Genomic DNA, 18,873 nt, shown 5'->3' with positions numbered 1-18,873 from the left:
TAGTACCGGGTGGTGGCTCCAACCGGTACTAAAGGCCCCCCCTTTAGTACCGGTTGGTGCCACGACCCGGTACTAAAGGGTGTGCGCTGCCAGGCGAGGGGCGCAGAAGTTTAGTCCCACCTCGCTAGCCGAGGGGCACTCGCACCTGCTTATAAGCCCCGCCGCCGCTGCTGTCTCGAGCTCCTCTCTAAAGCAGGCCTTCTGGGCCTACCTCTGCTACTCTGCCCTGTGGGGCCTATTGGGCTTGCGGGCCTGCATCCTGGCCCAACAACAGGTTGGGTTTCTAGTCGTATGCAGGCCGCTGTGGCCCGGTAGGTGGGCTTTTTTCATTTAGTTTTTTCTTTTCTGCTTTATTTATTTTGTTTTATTTATTTTTAGTTGTTTTTTGGTGCATTTAGAGTTTCTTTGTGAATATTTTTGATAGTTTTTAGAAACTTTCAGTTAGTGCCGGTAGTTTTTAAATTTGAATAGTTTAAATTTTGAATTATTTGAAATTTGTGTGAATCACTAGTTTGTGAATAACTTAACTTAAAAATACATTTTCCAGTGATTCTTTGTTCTTATGTTTAATATTAGTGTGTTTTATCATTATATTCAATTTGGTAATGCTTAAGTTATTTAAAAAATGAAATGCCTTTGTAACGGATGAGTTTTCGTCCGAAACCCTGATACTTCGAAACAGATTGTCCATTTTGTACACGAAGTGCATCCAGTTTTTGCGGTAACCCTCTCTACTTTTTTGCACATGCTATGTGGGTGAAATTATGATACCATGCCAACTTTCATCCTTTTCTGAGTTCATTTCAAATGCTTTTCAATTTCAGGGTCATTTAGCTGAAAAAATCAGTAAATGCATGAAAGAATTTGCTTGCACATAAAATTTCTTCGCGTTTCAAATGCCAAAACACATAACTAGCTACCCTAACTATTACAGAGATTCCCTCCTGGGTGTGAAACACAGAAGAAAGTGATGATAGTTAAGCCGATCACATCCCAGATCTTTGGGTGTGAAACTTTTTCTTCGCGTGTGTCCCTTTGCATTGTAGCCATGGAAAATCTTCATCATTTAACGGGATGCTCGGGTCAATATTCACTGTGAATGGAGCAATTTCATCAGACTTTTCATAATCTTCTGACTTGTCTGTCTTTTCATCCACTCCCACGATGTTTCTCTTCCCAGAAAGAACTATGTGCCGCTTTGGCTCATCGTACGATGCATTCGCTTCCTTATCTTTTCTTTTTCTTGGCTTGGTAGACATGTCCTTCACATAGAAAACCTGTGCCACATCATTGGCTAGGACGAATGGTTCGTCTGCATACGCAAGATTGTTGAGATCCGCTGTTGTCATTCCGTACTACGGGTCTTCCGTTACCCCGCCTCGTGTCATATTGACCCATTTGCACCGAAACAAAGGGACCTTCAAACCACGTCGATAGTCAAGTTCCCATATGTCCTGTATATAACCATAATATGTTTCCTTTCCCGTCTTGGTTTCTGCATCAAAGCGGACACCACTGTTTTGGTTGGTGCTCTTCTTATCTTGGGCGATCGTGTAAAATGTATTACCATTTATCTCGTACCCTTTGAAAGTCATTATATTCGAAGATGGTAACTGGGACAACAAGTACAGGTCATCTTCAATAGAGGTGTCATGCATGGTACGTGCTTGCAACCAGCTGGCGAAACTCCTGGTTTGTTCATGTGTAATCCAGTCATCAGACCGCTCCGGGTGTTTGGAGCGTAGCAAATTCTTGTGTTCATCCATATACGGAGCCACCAAGGCGGAATTCTGTAGAACTGTGTAGTGTGCTTCAGTGAGAGAATGTCCGTCCATACATATTATTTGTTCCCCTCCTAGCGTGCCTTTTCCATCCAGTCTGCCCTTATGCCTGAAGGAAATATGCCCTAGAGGCAATAATAAAGTTATTATTTATTTCCTTATATCATGATAAATGTTTATTATTCATGCTAGAATTGTATTAACCGGAAACATAATACATGTGTGAATACATAGACAAACAGAGTGTCACTAGTATGCCTCTACTAGACTAGCTCGTTAATCAAAGATGGTTATGTTTCCTAACCATGAACAAAGTGTTGTTATTTGATTAACGAGGTCACATCATTAGATGAATGATCTGATTGACATGACCCATTCCATTAGCTTAGCACCCGATCGTTTAGTATGTTGCTATTGCTTTCTTCATGACTTATACATGTTCCTATGACTATGAGATTATGCAACTCCCGTTTGCCGGAGGAACACTTTGGATGCTACCAAACGTCACAACGTAAATGGGTGATTATAAAGGAGCATTACAGGTGTCTCCAAAGGTACATGTTGGGTTGGCGTATTTCGAGATTAGGATTTGTCACTTCGATTGTCGGAGAGGTATCTCTGGGCCCTCTCGGTAATGCACATCACTTAAGCCTTGCAAGCATTGCAACTAATGAGTTAGTTGCGGGATGTTGTATTACGGAACGAGTAAAGAGACTTGCCGGTAACGAGATTGAACTAGGTATTGGATACCGACGATCGAATCTCGGGCAAGTAACATACCGATGACAAAGGGAACAACGTATGTTGTTATGCAGTCTGACCGATAAAGATCTTCGTAGAATATGTAGGAACCAATATGGGCATCCAGGTCCCGCTATTGGTTATTGACCAGAGATGTGTCTTAGTCATGTGTACATTGTTCTCTAACCGTAGGGTCCGCACGCTTAACGTTACGATGACAGTTATTATGAGTTTATGCATTTTGATGTACCGAAGGTTGTTCGGAGTCCCGGATGTGATCACGGACATGACGAGGAGTCTCGAAATGGTCGAGACATAAAGATTGATATATTGGAAGCCTATGTTTGGATATCGGAAGTGTTCCGGGTGAAATCGGGATTTTACCGGAGTACCGGGAGGTTACCGGAACCCCCCGGGAGCTAAATGGGCCTTGGTGGGCTTTAGTGGAAAGGAGAAAGGGGCATCCCAAGGGGGCTGCGCACCTACCCCCTCCCCTAGTCCTATTAGGACTAGGAGAGGTGGCCGGCCCCCCTCTCTCTCTCCCCCCCGAGGAATCCTATTCCAACTAGGATTGGGGGAGGGGGAATCCTACTCCCAGAGGGAGTAGGACTCTCCTGCGCCCTCCTCCTTGGCCGGCCAGCCCTCCCCCTTGGATCCTTTATATACGGTGGCAGGGGGCACCTCTAGACTCACAAGTTGATCATTGAGATCGTTCCTTAGCCGTGTGCGGTGCCCCCTGCCACCATATTCCACCTCGATCATATCGTTGTAGTGCTTAGGCGAAGCCCTGCGTCGGTAGAACATCAAGATCGTCACCACGCCGTCGTGCTGACGGAACTCTTCCCCGATGCTTTGCTGGATCGGAGCCCGGGGATCGTCATCGAGCTGTACGTGTGCTAAGAACTCGGAGGTGCCGGAGTAACGGTGCTTGGATCGGTCGGATCGGGAAGAAGACGTACGACTACTTCCTCTACGTTGTGTGATCGCTTCCGCAGTCGGTCTGCGTTGGTACGTAGGCAACACTCTCCCCTCTCGTTGCTATGCATCACCATGATCTTGCGTGTGCGTAAGAATTTTTTTTAAATTACTACGTTCCCCAATAGTGGCATCAGAGCCTAGGTTTTATGGTTTGATGTTATATGCACGAGTAGAACACAAGTGAGTTGTGGGCGATATAAGTCATACTGCCTACCAGTATGTCATACTTTGGTTCGGTGGTATTGTTGGATGAAGCGGCCCGGACCGACATTACGCGTACACTTACGCGAGACCGGTTTCCCCGACGTGCTTTGCACAAAGGTGACTTGCGGGTGACTGTTTCTCCAACTTTAGTTGAACCGAGTGTGGCTACGCCCGGTCCTTGCGAAGGTTAAAATGGAGTCTATTTGACAAACTATCGTTGTGGTTTTAATGCGTAGGTGATATTGGTTCTTGCTTAAGCCCGTAGCAGCCACGTAAAACTTGCAACAACAAAGTAGAGGACGTCTAACTTGTTTTTGCAGGGCATGTTGTGATGTGATATGGTCAAGACGTGATGAGATATAAGTTGTTGTATGAGATGATCATGTTTTGTTGAAGTTATCAGCAACTGGCAAAATCCATATGGTTGTCTCTCTATTGCATGAGATGCAAGCGTCCAATAATTGCTTTACTTTATCGCTATGCGATAGCAATAGTTGCAAGAGCAATTGTTGGCGAGACGACCACGCGACGACACATTGATATAGATCAAGATGATGGAGATCATGGTGTCATGCCGGTGACGATATAGATCATGACAGTACTTTGGAGATGGAGATCAAAGAAGCAAGATGATGATGGCCATATCATGTCACATATTTTGATTGCATATGATGTTTATCTTTTATACATCTTATTTTTCGCTTTGATTGACGGTAGCATTATAAGATGATCTCTCACTAAATTATCAAGAAGTGTTCTCCCTGAGTATGCACCGTTGCCAAAGTTTGTCGTGCCCAGACACCACGTGATGATCGGGTGTGATAAGCTCTACGTCCATCTACAACGGGTGCAAGCCAGTTTTGCACAAGCAGAATACTCGGGTTATACTTGACGAGCCTAGCATATGCAGATATGGCCTCGGAACAAGGAGACCGAAAGGTCGAGCGTGAATCATATAGTAGATATGATCAACATAACGATGTTCACCATTGAAAACTACTCCATCTCACGTGATGATCGGTTATGGTTTAGTTGATTTGGATCACGTGATCACTTAGAGGATTAGAGGGATGTCTATCTAAGTGGGAGTTCTTAAGTAATATGATTATTTGAACTTTAATTTATCATGAACTTAGTCCTGGTAGTATTAGCATATCTATGTTGTAGATCAATAGCTCGCGTTGTTGCTGTCATATGTTTATTTTGATATGTTCCTAGAGAAAATTGTGTTGAAAATGTTAGTAGCAATGATGCGGATTGGATCCGTGATCTGAGGTTTATCCTCATTGCTGCACAGAAGAATTATGTCCTTGATGCACCGCTAGGTGACAGACCTATTGCAGGAGCAGATGCAGACGTTATGAACGTTTGGCTAGCTCAATATGATGACTACTTGATAGTTTAAGTGCACCATGCTCAATGGCTTAGAATCGGGACTTCAACGACGTTTTGAACATCATGGAGCATATGAGATGTTCCAGGAGTTGAAGTTAATATTTCAAGCAAATACCCGAGTTGAGAGATATGAAGTCTCCAACAAGTTCTATAGCTAAAAGATGGAGGAGAATCGCTCAACTAGTGAGCATGTGCTCAGATTGTCTGGGTACTACAATCGCTTGAATCAAGTGGGAGTTAATCTTCCAGATAAGATAGTGATTGACAGAATTCTCTAGCCACCATCACCAAGTTAGTAGAACTTCGTGATGAACTATAATATGCAAGGGATAACGGAAACAACTCCCAAGCTCTTCGTGATGCTGAAATCAACGAAGGTAGAAATCAAGAAAAAACATCAAGTGTTGATGGTTGACAAGACCACTAGTTTCAAGAAAAGGGCAAAGGGAAGAAAGGGAACTTCAAGAAGAACGGCAAGCAAGTTGCTGCTCAAGTGAAGAAGCCCAAGCCTGATCCTAAGCCTGAGACTAAGTGCTTCTACTGCAAAGGGACTGGTCACTGGAAGTGGAACTGCCCCAAGTATTTGGCGGATAAGAAGGATGGCAAGGTAAACAAAGGTATATTGGATATACGTGTTATTGATGTGTACTTTACTAGTGTTTATAGCAACCCCTCGACATTTGATACTGGTTCAGTTGCTAAGATTAGTAACTCGAAACGGGAGTTGCAGAATAAACAGAGACTAGTTAAGGGTGAAGTGACGATGTGTGTTGGAAGTAGTTCCAACATTGATATGATCATCATCGCACACTCCCTATAATTTCGGGATTAGTGTTGAACCTAAATAAGTGTTATTTGGTGTTTGCGTTGATCATGAATATGATTTGATCATGTTTATTGTAATACGGTTATTCATTTAAGTAAGAGAATAAATTGTTGCTCTGTTTACATGAATAAAACCTTATATGGTTACACACCCAATGAAAATAGTTCATTGGATCTCGATCATAGTGATACACATAATCATAATATTGAACCAAAAGATGCAAAGTTAATAATGATAGTGCAATTTATTTGTGGCACTGCCGTTTAGGTCATATTGGTGTAAAGCGCATGAAGAAACTCCATGCTGATGGGATTCTGGAATCACTTGATTATGAATCACTTGATGCTTGCGAACCATGCCTCATGGGCAAGATGACTAAGACTCTGTTCTCCGGAGCGAGCAACTAACTTATTGGAAATAATACATACTGATGTATGTGGTCCGATGAGTGTTAAGGCTCACGGCAAGTATCGTTATTTTCTGACCTTCACAGATGATTTGAGCAGATATGAGTATATCTACTTGATGAAACATAAGTCTGAAACATTTGAAAAGTTCAAATAATTTCAGGGTGAAGTGGAAAATCATCGTGACAAGAAAATAAGGTTTCTACGATCTGATCACGGAAACAAATATTTGAGTTACGAGTTTGGTCTTCAATTAAAACATTGTGGAATAGTTTCACAAACTCATGCCACCTGGAACACCACAGCATAATGGTGTGTCCAATCGTCATAACCGTACTTTATTGGATATAGTGCAATCTATGATGTATCTTACCGATCTACCACTATCGTTTTGGGGTTATGCATTAGAGACAGCTGCATTCACGTTATATAGGGCACCATCAAAATCCGTTGAGACGACGCCTTATGAACTGTGGTTTGGCAAGAAACCAAAGTTGTCGTTTCTTAAAGTTTGGAGTTGCGATGCTTATGTGAAAAAGTTTCATCTCGATAAGCTCAAACTCAAAATCGGAGAAATATGTCTTCATAGGATACCCAAAGGAGACAGTTGGGTACACCTTCTATCACAGATCCAAAGGCAAGACATTCATTGCTGAGAATGGATACTTTCTAGAGAAGGAGTTTCTCTCGAAAGAAGTGAGTGGGAGGAAAGTAGAGAACTTGATGAGGTAACTGTACCTGCTCCCTTATTGGAAAGTAGTTCATCACAGAAATCTGTTCCTGTGACTACTACACCAATTAGTGAGGAAGCTAATGATGATGATCATGTAACTTCAGATCAAGTTACTACCGAATCTCGTAGGTAAACCAGAGTGAGATCCGCACCAGAGTGGTACGGTAATCCTGTTCTGGAGGTCATGTTACTTGACCATGACGAACCTACGAACTATGAGGAAGCGATGATGAGCCCAGATTCCGCGAAATGGTTTGAGCCCATGAAATCTGAGATATGATCCATGTATGAGAACAAAGTTTGGACTTCGGTTGACTTGCCCAATGTTCGGCAAGCCATTGAGATTAAATGGATCTTCAAGAAGAAGACTGACACTGACGGTAACATTACTGTCTACAAAGCTTGACTTGTCGCAAAGGGTTTTCGACAAGTTCAAGGGGTTGACTACGATGAGACCTTCTCACCCGTAGCGATGCTTAAGTCTGTCCGAATCATGTTAGCAATTGCCGCATTTTATGATTATGAAATTTGGCAGATGGATGTCAAAACTGCATTCCTGAATGGATTTCTGGAAGAAGAGTTGTATATGATGCAACCGGAAGGTTTTGTCGATCCAAAGGGAGCTAACAAAGTGTGCAAGCTCCAGCGATCCATTTATGGACTGGTGCAAGCCTCTCGGAGTTGGAATAAACGCTTTGATAGTGTGATCAAAGCATTTGGTTTTATACAGACTTTCAGAGAAGCCTGTATTTACAAGAAAGTGAGTGGGAGCTCTGTAGCATTTCTGATATTATATGTGGATGACATATTACTGATTGGAAATGACATAGAATTTCTGGATAGCATAAAGGGATACTTGAATAAGAGTTTTTCAATGAAAGACTTCGGTGAAGCTGCTTACATATTGAGCATCAAGATCTATAGAGATAGATCAAGACGCTTGATAAGTTTTTTTCAATAAGTACAAACCTTGACAAGATTTTGAAGTAGTTCAAAATGGAGCAGTCAAAGAAAGAGTTCTTGCCTGTGTTACAAGGTGTGAAATTGAGTAAGACTCAAAGCCCGACCACGGCAGAAGATAGAAAGAGAATGAAAGTCATTCCCTATGCCTCAGCCATAGGTTCTACAAAGTATGTCATGCTGTGTACCGGATCTATTGTATACCCTACACTGATTTGGCAAGGGAGTACAATAGTGATCTAGGAGTAGATCACTGGACAGCGGTCAGAATTATCCTTAGTGAAATAAGGATATGTTTCTCGATTATGGACGTGACAAAAAGGTTCGTCGTAAAGGGTTACGTCGATGCAAGTTTTTGACACTGATCCAGATGATTCTAAGTCTCAATCTGGATATATATTGAAAGTGGGAGCAATTAGCTAGAGTAGCTCCGTGTAGAGCATTGTAGACATAGAACTTGCAAAATACTTACGGATCTGAATGTCACAGACCCATTGACTAAAATTATCTCACAAGAAAAACATGATCACACCTTAGTACTCTTTGGGTGTTAATCACATAGATATGTGAACTAGATTGCTGACTCTAGTAAACCCTTTGAGTGTTGGTCACATGACGATGTGAACTATGGGTGTTAATCACATGGTGATGTGAACTATTGCTGTTAAATCACATGGCGATGTGAACTAGATTATTGACTCTAGTGCAAGTGGGAGACTGAAGGAAATATGCCCTAGAGGCAATAATAAAGTTATTATTTATTTCCTTATATCATGATAAATGTTTATTATTCATGCTAGAATTGTATTAACCGGAAACATAATACATGTGTGAATACATAGACAAACAGAGTGTCACTAGTATGCCTCTACTAGACTAGCTCGTTAATCAAAGATGGTTATGTTTCCTAACCATGAACAAAGTGTTGTTATTTGATTAACGAGGTCACATCATTAGATGAATGATCTGATTGACATGACCCATTTCATTAGCTTAGCACCCGATCGTTTAGTATGTTGCTATTGCTTTCTTCATGACTTATACATGTTCCTATGACTATGAGATTATGCAACTCCTGTTTGCCGGAGGAACACTTTGGATGCTACCAAACATCACAACGTAAATGGGTGATTATAAAGGAGCATTACAGGTGTCTCCAAAGGTACATGTTGGGTTGGCGTATTTCGAGATTAGGATTTGTCACTCCGATTGTCGGAGAGGTATCTCTGGGCCCTCTCGGTAATGCACATCACTTAAGCCTTGCAAGCATTGCAACTAATGAGTTAGTTGCGGGATGTTGTATTACGGAACGAGTAAAGAGACTTGCCAGTAACGAGATTGAACTAGGTATTGGATACCGACGATCGAATCTCGGGCAAGTAACATACCGATGACAAAGGGAACAACGTATGTTGTTATGCGGTCTGACCGATAAAGATCTTCGTAGAATATGTAGGAACCAATATGGGCATCCAGGTCCCGCTATTGGTTATTGACCAGAGATGTGTCTCAGTCATGTCTACATTGTTCTCGAACTGTAGGGTCCGCACGCTTAACGTTACGATGACAGTTATTATGAGTTTATGCATTTTGATGTACCGAAGGTTGTTCGGAGTCCTGGATGTGATCACGGACATGACGAGGAGTCTCGAAATGGTCGAGACATAAAGATTGATATATTGGAAGCCTATGTTTGGATATCGGAAGTGTTCCGGGTGAAATCGGGATTTTACCGGAGTACCGGGAGGTTACCGGAACCCCCCGGGAGCTAAATGGGCCTTGGTGGGCTTTAGTGGAAAGGAGAAAGGGGCATCCCAAGGGGGCTGCGCACCTACCCCCTCCCCTAGTCCTATTAGGACTAGGAGAGGTGGCCGGCCCCCCTCTCTCTCTCCCCCCCGAGGAATCCTATTCCAACTAGGATTGGGGGAGGGGGAATCCTACTCCCAGAGGGAGTAGGACTCTCCTGCGCCCTCCTCCTTGGCCGGCCAGCCCTCCCCCTTGGATCCTTTATATACGGTGGCAGGGGCACCTCTAGACACACAAGTTGATCATTGAGATCGTTCCTTAGCCGTGTGCGGTGCCCCCTGCCACCACCTCGATCATATCGTTGTAGTGCTTAGGCGAAGCCCTGCGTCGGTAGAACATCAAGATCGTCACCACGCCGTCGTGCTGACGGAACTCTTCCCCGACGCTTTGCTGGATCGGAGCCCGGGGATCGTCATCGAGCTGTACGTGTGCTAAGAACTCGGAGGTGCCGGAGTAACGGTGCTTGGATCGGTCAGATCGGGAAGAAGACGTACGACTACTTCCTCTACATTGTGTGATCGCTTCCGCAGTCGGTCTGCGTTGGTACGTAGGCAACACTCTCCCCTCTCGTTGCTATGCATCACCATGATCTTGCGTGTGCGTAGGAAATTTTTTGAAATTACTACGTTCCCCAACAATGCCGTGATTCAGGAACACCAATCGGCTTAAGGTCAGGAATAAAGTCAATACAAAACTCAATGACCTCCTCATTTTGATGGCCCTTGGAGATGCTTCCTTCTGGCCTAGCACGGTTATGAACATATTTCTTTAAGACTCCCATGAACCTCTCAAAGGGGAACATATTGTGTAGAAATACAGGACCCAAAACGTTAATCTCTTCGCATAGGTGAACTAGGACGTGCGTCATGATGTTGAAGAAGGATGGTGGGAACACCAACTCGAAACTGACAAGACATTGCACCAAATCATTCTGTAACCTTGGTATGATTTCTGGATCGATTACCTTCTGAGAGATTGCATTGAGAAATGCACATAGCTTCACAATGGCTAATCGAACGTTTTCCGGTAGAAGCCCCCTCAATGCAACCGGAAGCAGTTGCGTCATAATCACGTGGCAGTCATGAGACTTTAGGTTCTGAAACTTTTTCTCTGCCATGTTTATTATTCCCTTTATATTCGATGAGAAGCCAGACGGTACCTTAATACTGAGCAGGCATTCAAAGAAGATTTCCTTCTCTTCTTTGGTAAGAGCATAGCTTGCATGACTGATGTATGCCTGTCTTTTCCGTGCATACGTTGCTGGTCCTCCCGTGCCTCAGGGTGTATCTTTTGTCTTCCCATACACGCCCAAGAAGCCAAGCAAGGGTCACAAAGATTCTTCGTCACGTGCATCACGTCGATTGCGGAGCGGACCTCGAGGTCTTTCCAATAGGGCAGGTCCCAAAATATAGATTTCTTCTTCCACATGGGTGCGCGTCCGTCGGCGTCATTCAGAACAGGTTGTCCACCAGGACCCTTTCCAAAGACCACCTTCAAATCCTTGACCATATCATGTACATCAGCACCAGTACGGTGGCGAGGCTTCGTCCAGTGATCCGACTCACCTTTGAAATGCTTTCATTTCTTTCTTACGGGATGCCTGCTCAGAAGAAATCGACGATGTCCCAAGTACACATTCTTCTTACAATTAGCCAAATATATACTGTCGGTATCGTCCAAACAGTGCGTGCATGCGCGGTATCCCTTATTTGTCTGTCCTGAAAGGTTACTGAGAGCAGGCCAATCATTGATGGTCACGAACAGCAACGCCTTTAGGTCAAATTCTTCCACTATGTGCTCATCCCACGCACGTACACTTGTTCCATTCCACAGTTGTAAGAGTTCTTCAACTAATGGCCTTAGGTACACATCAATGTCGTTGCCGGGTTGCTTAGGGCCTTGGATGAGCACTGGCATCATAATGAACTTCCGCTTCATGCACAACCAAGGAGGAAGGTTATACAAACATAGAGTCACAGGCCAGGTGCTATGGTTGCTGCTCTGCTCCCCAAAAGGATTAATGCCATCTGCGCTTAGACCAAACCATACGCTCCTTGCGTCATCTGCAAACTCCTTCCCGTACTTTCTTTCGATTTTTCTCCACTGCGACCCGTCAGCGGGTACTCTCAACTTTCCGTCTTTCTTACGGTCTTCTCTGTGCCATCGCATCGCCTTGGCATGCTCTTTGTTTTGGAACAAACGTTTCAACCGTGGTATTATAGGAGCATACCACATCACCTTGGCAGGAATCTTCTTCCTGGGGCGCCGGCCCTCGACATCACCAGGGTCATCGCGGCAGATCTTATAGCGCAATGCACCACATACCGGGCAAGCGTTCAAATCCTCGTACTCACCGCGGTAGAGGATGCAATCATTAGGGCATGCATGTATCTTCTGCACCTCTAACCCTAGAGGGCAGACAACCTTCTTTGCTTCGTACGTACTCTCGGGCAATTCGTTGTCCTTTGGAAGCATATCCTTTATCATTACCAGCAACTTTCCAAATCCCTTGTCAGATACACCATTCTCTGCCTTCCATTGCAGCAATTCCAGTGTGGTGCCCAGCTTTTTCTTGTCACCTACGCAATTCGGGTACAACAATTTTTTGTGATCCTCTAACATGCGCTGCAACTTCTTCTTCTCCAAATCACTTGCGCAGTTTCTCTTTGCATCTGCAATGGCCCGACCTAGATCATCAACGGGCTCATCTGATGCCTCTTCTTCAGCTTCTTCCGCATTGCCGGCTCAGCTTCTTCCCGCATTACCGGCTCAGCTTCTTCCCCCATTGTTGTATCATCGTATTCAGGGAACCCATGGCCAGGATAGCTGTCGTCGTCCTCTTCTTCTTCATTGTCTTCCATCATAACCCCTCTTTCTCCGTGCTTGGTCCAAACATTATAGTGGGGCATGAAACCGGACTTAAACAGGTGGACGTGAATGGTTCTTGACGTAGAGTAATTGTGACCATTCTTACAGCGAGCACATGGACAAGGCATAAAACCATCCGCCCGCTTGTTTGCCTCAGCCGCAAGCAGAAAAGTATGCACGCCCTCAACGAACTGGGGAGAGCATCGGTCATCGTACATCCATTGCCGGCTCATCTTCATTACACAACACCGAATAGACCAAATTAATACAAGTTCATACATAAAGTTCATACAACACTTAAATGCAACAAACAAATAACTCTCTAGCTAAAGCATTTAAATGCAACAACAAATACGATCAAGATCGCAACTAAGGTAACAATGGATCCAACAGCATAATGATACCAAGCCTCACTATCGATGGCATATTTTTCTAATCTTTCTAATCTTCAAGCGCATTTTCTCCATCTTGATCTTGTGATCATCGACGACATCGGCAACATGCAACTCCAATTCCATCTTCTCCCCCTCAATTCTTTTCAATTTTTCTTTCAAGTACTCGTTTTCTCTTTCAACTAAATTTAACCTCTCGGCAATAGGGTCAGTTGGAATTTCCGGTTCACATACCTCCTAGAAAAAATTTCTATGTCAACTTGATGGGCATAATTTGTCATAAACACGAAATGCAACTAGTTTTAAAAGAGAATATGCATACCACATCCGAATCATAACAAGGACTAGGGCCGACGGGGACGGATATCAAAACCATGGCACTATATGTATAACAAACAACGTACGGGTAAGATAATTATATGAGTAACTATATATCCAAATCACACAAACATCAATTTTTATATAAAATTTCATGAACAAGAGGCTCACCACAAGGTGGTGCCGGCGACGGGACGGTGCGGGCGATCGACGGTGGCTACGATGGAGATTTAGAAGGCACTAAGTAAACCACACCTACATATGCAAACTAAGTGTTATTTTTGACCTCAAATTGCATATAAATCAAATACTAGCACATATATATATCCTCCCAAATTATTAAACTCACAAATTAATCACTATATGAACCAATGCAAGAGCTAATCTAGCAATGAGAGATGAAAGGACAAAGTTGCTAACCTTTGTGATCATTTGAATGGATGAGGGCCTTCAAATCTTGACAAATTTTGGGCAAATTTTGTGATGAACTCGAGAGGAAGAAGGGAAAAACAGAGGAGAGGGAGAGGGGAAAGGGGAAGAACAGAGTGCTGGTGGGCGAAGGGTTTTATAGGACGACCATTAGTACCGGTTCGTGACACGAACCGGTACTAAAGGGGCTGGAGGGGCCCCAGTCTGACAACATCCTGCCACCACTCTCATTAGTACCGGTTCGTGGCACGAACCGGTGCTAAAGGTCGTCCACGAACCGGTACTAATGAAAGTGGCCCGGCTAGCTGTTGGAACCGGCACTAATGTATACATTAGTGCCGGCTCAAATACAAACCGGCACTAATGTGCTTCACGTTTGACCCTTTTTCTACTAGTGGGTGCAGAGTGGACGGGGAACTGGAAGCTAGGCGCCGCTGCCGCTCACACCGGACGGCGCAAAAGCTTCGGGCGCGAGCTCTCCTGGTCTTGCGGCGCAGCGCACGGCCTCTTCGTCGGCGCTGTCGATGTTGGGGGAGCCCTCGTTGATGGATCCCTCCCAGCCCTGTGTGGCGTGTTTACGGGCCGGTGGCAGGCTATCGTTATCCGCGGGAGTTAAGCACCGTTCGTAGATGCTTTTGCAACACCATCAATGTCTCTGAAACATAGGTCTTGTTGCAATAGTCAACAGTGTTTCTAAAACAAGGCTCTTGCTGCAAAGAGGGATCATGCACGAAGAGATTTGCAACGTCACCAATGTTTCTGAAACAAAACTCTTGTTGCAATAGTCGTTGATATGTTTCTGAAACAAAGCTCTTGTTTCAATAATCACCAACGTGTTTTTGAAACAAAGCTCTTGTTGCAATAGTCACAGACATGTTTCTGAAACAAAGGTCTCGTTGCAATAGCCAATACTCTTGTTGTAAAGAGCGATCGCATGGTGAGCAGCCTAGATCAGACGGCTCGCGAGGCGGCGGATCTTCTAAAAAGATCCACCGGCTGACGCGTAGCGTTTCCCTTGACGAATTATGGTAGTTTTTTGTTAAATACTCGTGGCGAAGAGAACCATGGCTCGTTTGGTGGGCTCGTAGTCGTTTGCTCTTATTTTTCTGTACACTCACGTTGCGTGTGTAAACAAATAAATCTTGTGTGTTGATCAGCTTCTATCTTATATATTCCAGTGTCATCGTCGTTAGCTAATGATCGATGGCTACCATCTCAATTAATGCTGAACGTTGTGTCAAGTAGAGACTTTGTCTTGCTTTGGACTGCAGAGGGATACCAACTGCTTTAGCTGTAGCGCAACCAGCGTTCGGTGCATCTCTGTATCTCTCGTCTTGGAGCTGACAGTAGGCTATAAATGGCCATGGTGAGCACCCAGCGTCTTACACAGACCAACCAGGCATAGCCCATGGCAATGATGGCCAAGTTCGCTCTTGTGCTTGCGTTTCTCGGCTACGTGGCGCCTACATGTGAAGCAGGGTATGGATATCCGAACCTGACACCTCAACGGGTGCCGACGTCTAGCCCCCATCCGCCCGCCCCGACGAGCGACTCGGCGACGGCGAGACCCTTGTGGAGGAGCAGCGGCACTTTGTCGACCGGGTTGCTGTCGAGGAGGAGCAGCGGCACCTTCTTGTCGAACGGGTTGCTTAGTTTGCTTTCGCTTTGCTGCACATTTTTGTGTGTAAACGAATGACGACCCTCATGTGTTTATCATCTTCTCTGAAATGAACTGAAACGAAAGGACCTTGGGTGCGACGAGCGACTATATATCTGGAAAAGAAATTGTTTGTTTTGTTGAGCTACCCAAGATTGTGCGTTATTGGAATAAAGCGCTATGGAGATTGCACTAAGAAATGAAACTAAGGGAAGTCCTAAGAGCATCTCTCGCAGATCATGTAAACACTCATCCCGCAAAAATCATTTAGAGGATCCCACAAAATAATTTTTACACGTTTTCACAGTATGGCATGTGCTTTCGTAGAATAGATGCCGTAAAAATCTTTAATGTCAGACATAGAGCCCATTTGTCAGTAGTTACATTCACAATAGGATCCCTAGAAAATAGCACAAAACACCTTAAAAACAAAATCTAGATTACAATTCGGTCGATACCGCTCCAATGCAAGGCTGCATGATCCGACCGCCTCGACCCTCGAGCTGCTGCTGCTCGTGCGTGCCCGCGCGTCGCCAAGCTCTAGCTACTCTTGCATGCACGCGCGTGGAGCTGCTGCTGCTGCGTGCCGGAGCCTCCTCCGCTGCGCACCCACGCCCTCCGCCGGCCGCCGTCTGCTCGGCCGCGGCTGGAGCAGCCGCCGCCGCCGCTGCTCGTCCACCCTGCTGTTGTGCGCCCACGCCCTCGCCCTCACCTGACCTGCCGCTGCTGCGCGCCCACGGCCGATCTACTAGTGCGCGCCCGCACCCGGGCTTCCAGCTGAGCAATTGTGGGGGTGAACCGGTGGAGGGGATCGAGCTTCAAGACTGTGGGCGGGCACCGGCGGCGTCGAGATGCGGCCGCTTCTCTATTTGGCCGGAATCGAGCTCGGAAGGTCGTGGCACCGGCTGCGAGGGTAGCGGTTGGCGCTGAAATTCCCCTCCCGCCAAGGATAGATGATACTGCAAAAGGAAGGTGAAGTCCCGCACATATAGAGAAATTGAGCTCGCCGATGCGGGGCCCCAAAAATATTTCCGGGAAGGCCGGACTTGGAGGATCTATTCTGGATGGGTATACGGGATGGAGCCCGCAAACAGGCGGTTATTATAGCGGAGGGGCCCGATTTACGGGATCTGCTAGAGATGCTCTAAGATACTCTATATTGTTCCCTTTTTAATTTTTTACAGAAGAGTGATATGTGCACTTGTCCCCTAAGTTAAACAAAATTGCGGTTAGGGTAGTGCATTCATTAGTAGAATTTCTCTCGCGTGATTACTTGTTGGTAGATTTTTTTCCTGAAATTAACAATACTCCTTCTTGTGATCCATATTAATTGTCGCTGATTTAATACAACTTTTTTTTACTAAATCATCGATCGTTAGTATGGATCGGTGGGAGTATTAATATTCCTTGTATGATTGTTTTTCTTGTCCATTAGCCATCTTCTCAACCACTACACAGCTCAATGATGCTTTGCAGACTAGTCTAAAACCAGTCAGACTAAACGTAATCGTCATGGTAGCAAAAATGTTGTTTTGTGATTAGAAGGAGATACTTCATCATTTACTTCCGTCATGTCCATTTACTATCTTGATCTAACACACGATTCATGTTACTTACAATTTAGCAGTGCCAATGAGTATCCCAAATTTATTTGGAAACTAGTTGAGTGGTATTCATCATATGTTGAAGGGACATATCCATGTGGGAGTTCGTTTCATTCCCTGGGAAATATGGAATTGTTGAAATGACTGAGTTTTTAACAAATCATCTACTCATAATTACTTCCAGGTTATCTGTAGACCTATGACTTCCATCCATATATGGTCATCACTCCATCATGTGAACACGCGGACACTTATAGCCTCTGGGTATAGCCAGCTGCAAACAGTTGCGCGGGGTTTACTCAACTAGTTTGATTGGTGAGCTGCTCGTAGATTATGTGGATGAGCTATGCCTGTCTGGGTCCGACCGGTTGTGGTCATGTTTTATTTTAATTTGTATTACTGGCTAATAATCGATGACTTGAACTTTATCTACATTTAATAAAATGGTTGTGTTATCATGTGATGCAGAGGCTGGGATCATCCCCTTTTCGAAATAGAAACTCGGTCTAGTCAGTCCCCAAGCCTTTACACCTATTAGCTATTTCCAATGTAATTCTTCATTTCTTCTAAGATAGCAAAACTAGGCTATGTACACGAAATGCTTGTTCGAAACTGAACCATTCCTCTAGGAAGATTGATCTCGCTGGAATTTCAATCCCATACTTGCCAGACATTCTTATAGAACTGATCCCAATTCCTAACTTTTATATAGGAAAATCTGAGAAAGGAGTTTATTGTAGCTTGCTGTATGGATTTGATGGGTTACATTACGGATATGATGGCTACGGGCTCCAGGTTTGGTTTCTTGAAAAATCATGTTGTCAAGCAAAGTGGATGTTGAAGCGTGACATCAACCTTAAACCTCTATTGGCAGACTTTCCATGGAAGAATGATAATAGGCCCTGGACCTTTCAATATGGTAATGTCTACGATGATCAAGATGGCATGCCTACCGCATGGATGTTGAGGAATTTGATTGGAGTTTTGACTACTATGAACCACAAGATAGTGGATATACCCCCTTTAGATATGCTATTTCTCTGCTTGGATTTCATCCTAACGAAGAGGTCGTCTTCTTCCATACACCCTCTAAAAGAGTAGTGGCCTATAATTTTGAATGCTCCAAGATTGAAGACCTGGGGTACTTCCCCCCAGAAAGGCACATCAAACGCAGACCAACACTGACATCCTCATTTATCCGGTCAAACGACGTGTCCCGCCCTATTAGTTAATTAGCTTTTCAGTACCCAAGGTGCTAATTGTTAGGATTTAATTAGTTTCCTTAATTAATTATGTAATCCTCCCTATGTAATGTTGTGTGCGGTTGATTTGGCAACCGTCAGGATGCTCCCACGATTGTATAACCGTCCCCGACGGTTGCTCCCGAAACGCTGCCTCATATGTCGGTTTGTAGAGGCGACGTTTCACCTTGTATAAATAGTTGATTGTCAATGGAATAAAGTACACAGTTCGATTCATTTGCTTCTCTCCGATCGCTCTCAAATTCTACTTCGAACACGTTATCAGCATTGCCTCTGCCGAGAGCGACAGAGGAGAGGAACTGAGAAGGAACGAACAAGGAAAAGGTGAGATGCCTCGCCTACCGATGTTCCTTCGCCGCCTGCTGCGGAACGACGACCGTCGCCGCCGCTTCGTAGCACACCACCACCGGCACGGTTTTGGTGAACGCCAGCGTTTCGGCGGTCGGCGGTACCGGCTAGGCCACTTCATTGGCCGCCGCCACGGCACCGGAGGCTACCGTGCGCGCAGCCAC

This window comes from Triticum urartu, unplaced genomic scaffold, assembly GCF_003073215.2.
Source record: "Triticum urartu cultivar G1812 unplaced genomic scaffold, Tu2.1 TuUngrouped_contig_706, whole genome shotgun sequence".
Taxonomy (NCBI): Eukaryota; Viridiplantae; Streptophyta; class Magnoliopsida; order Poales; family Poaceae; genus Triticum; species Triticum urartu.
Note: the sequence above shows the minus strand (reverse complement) of the source record.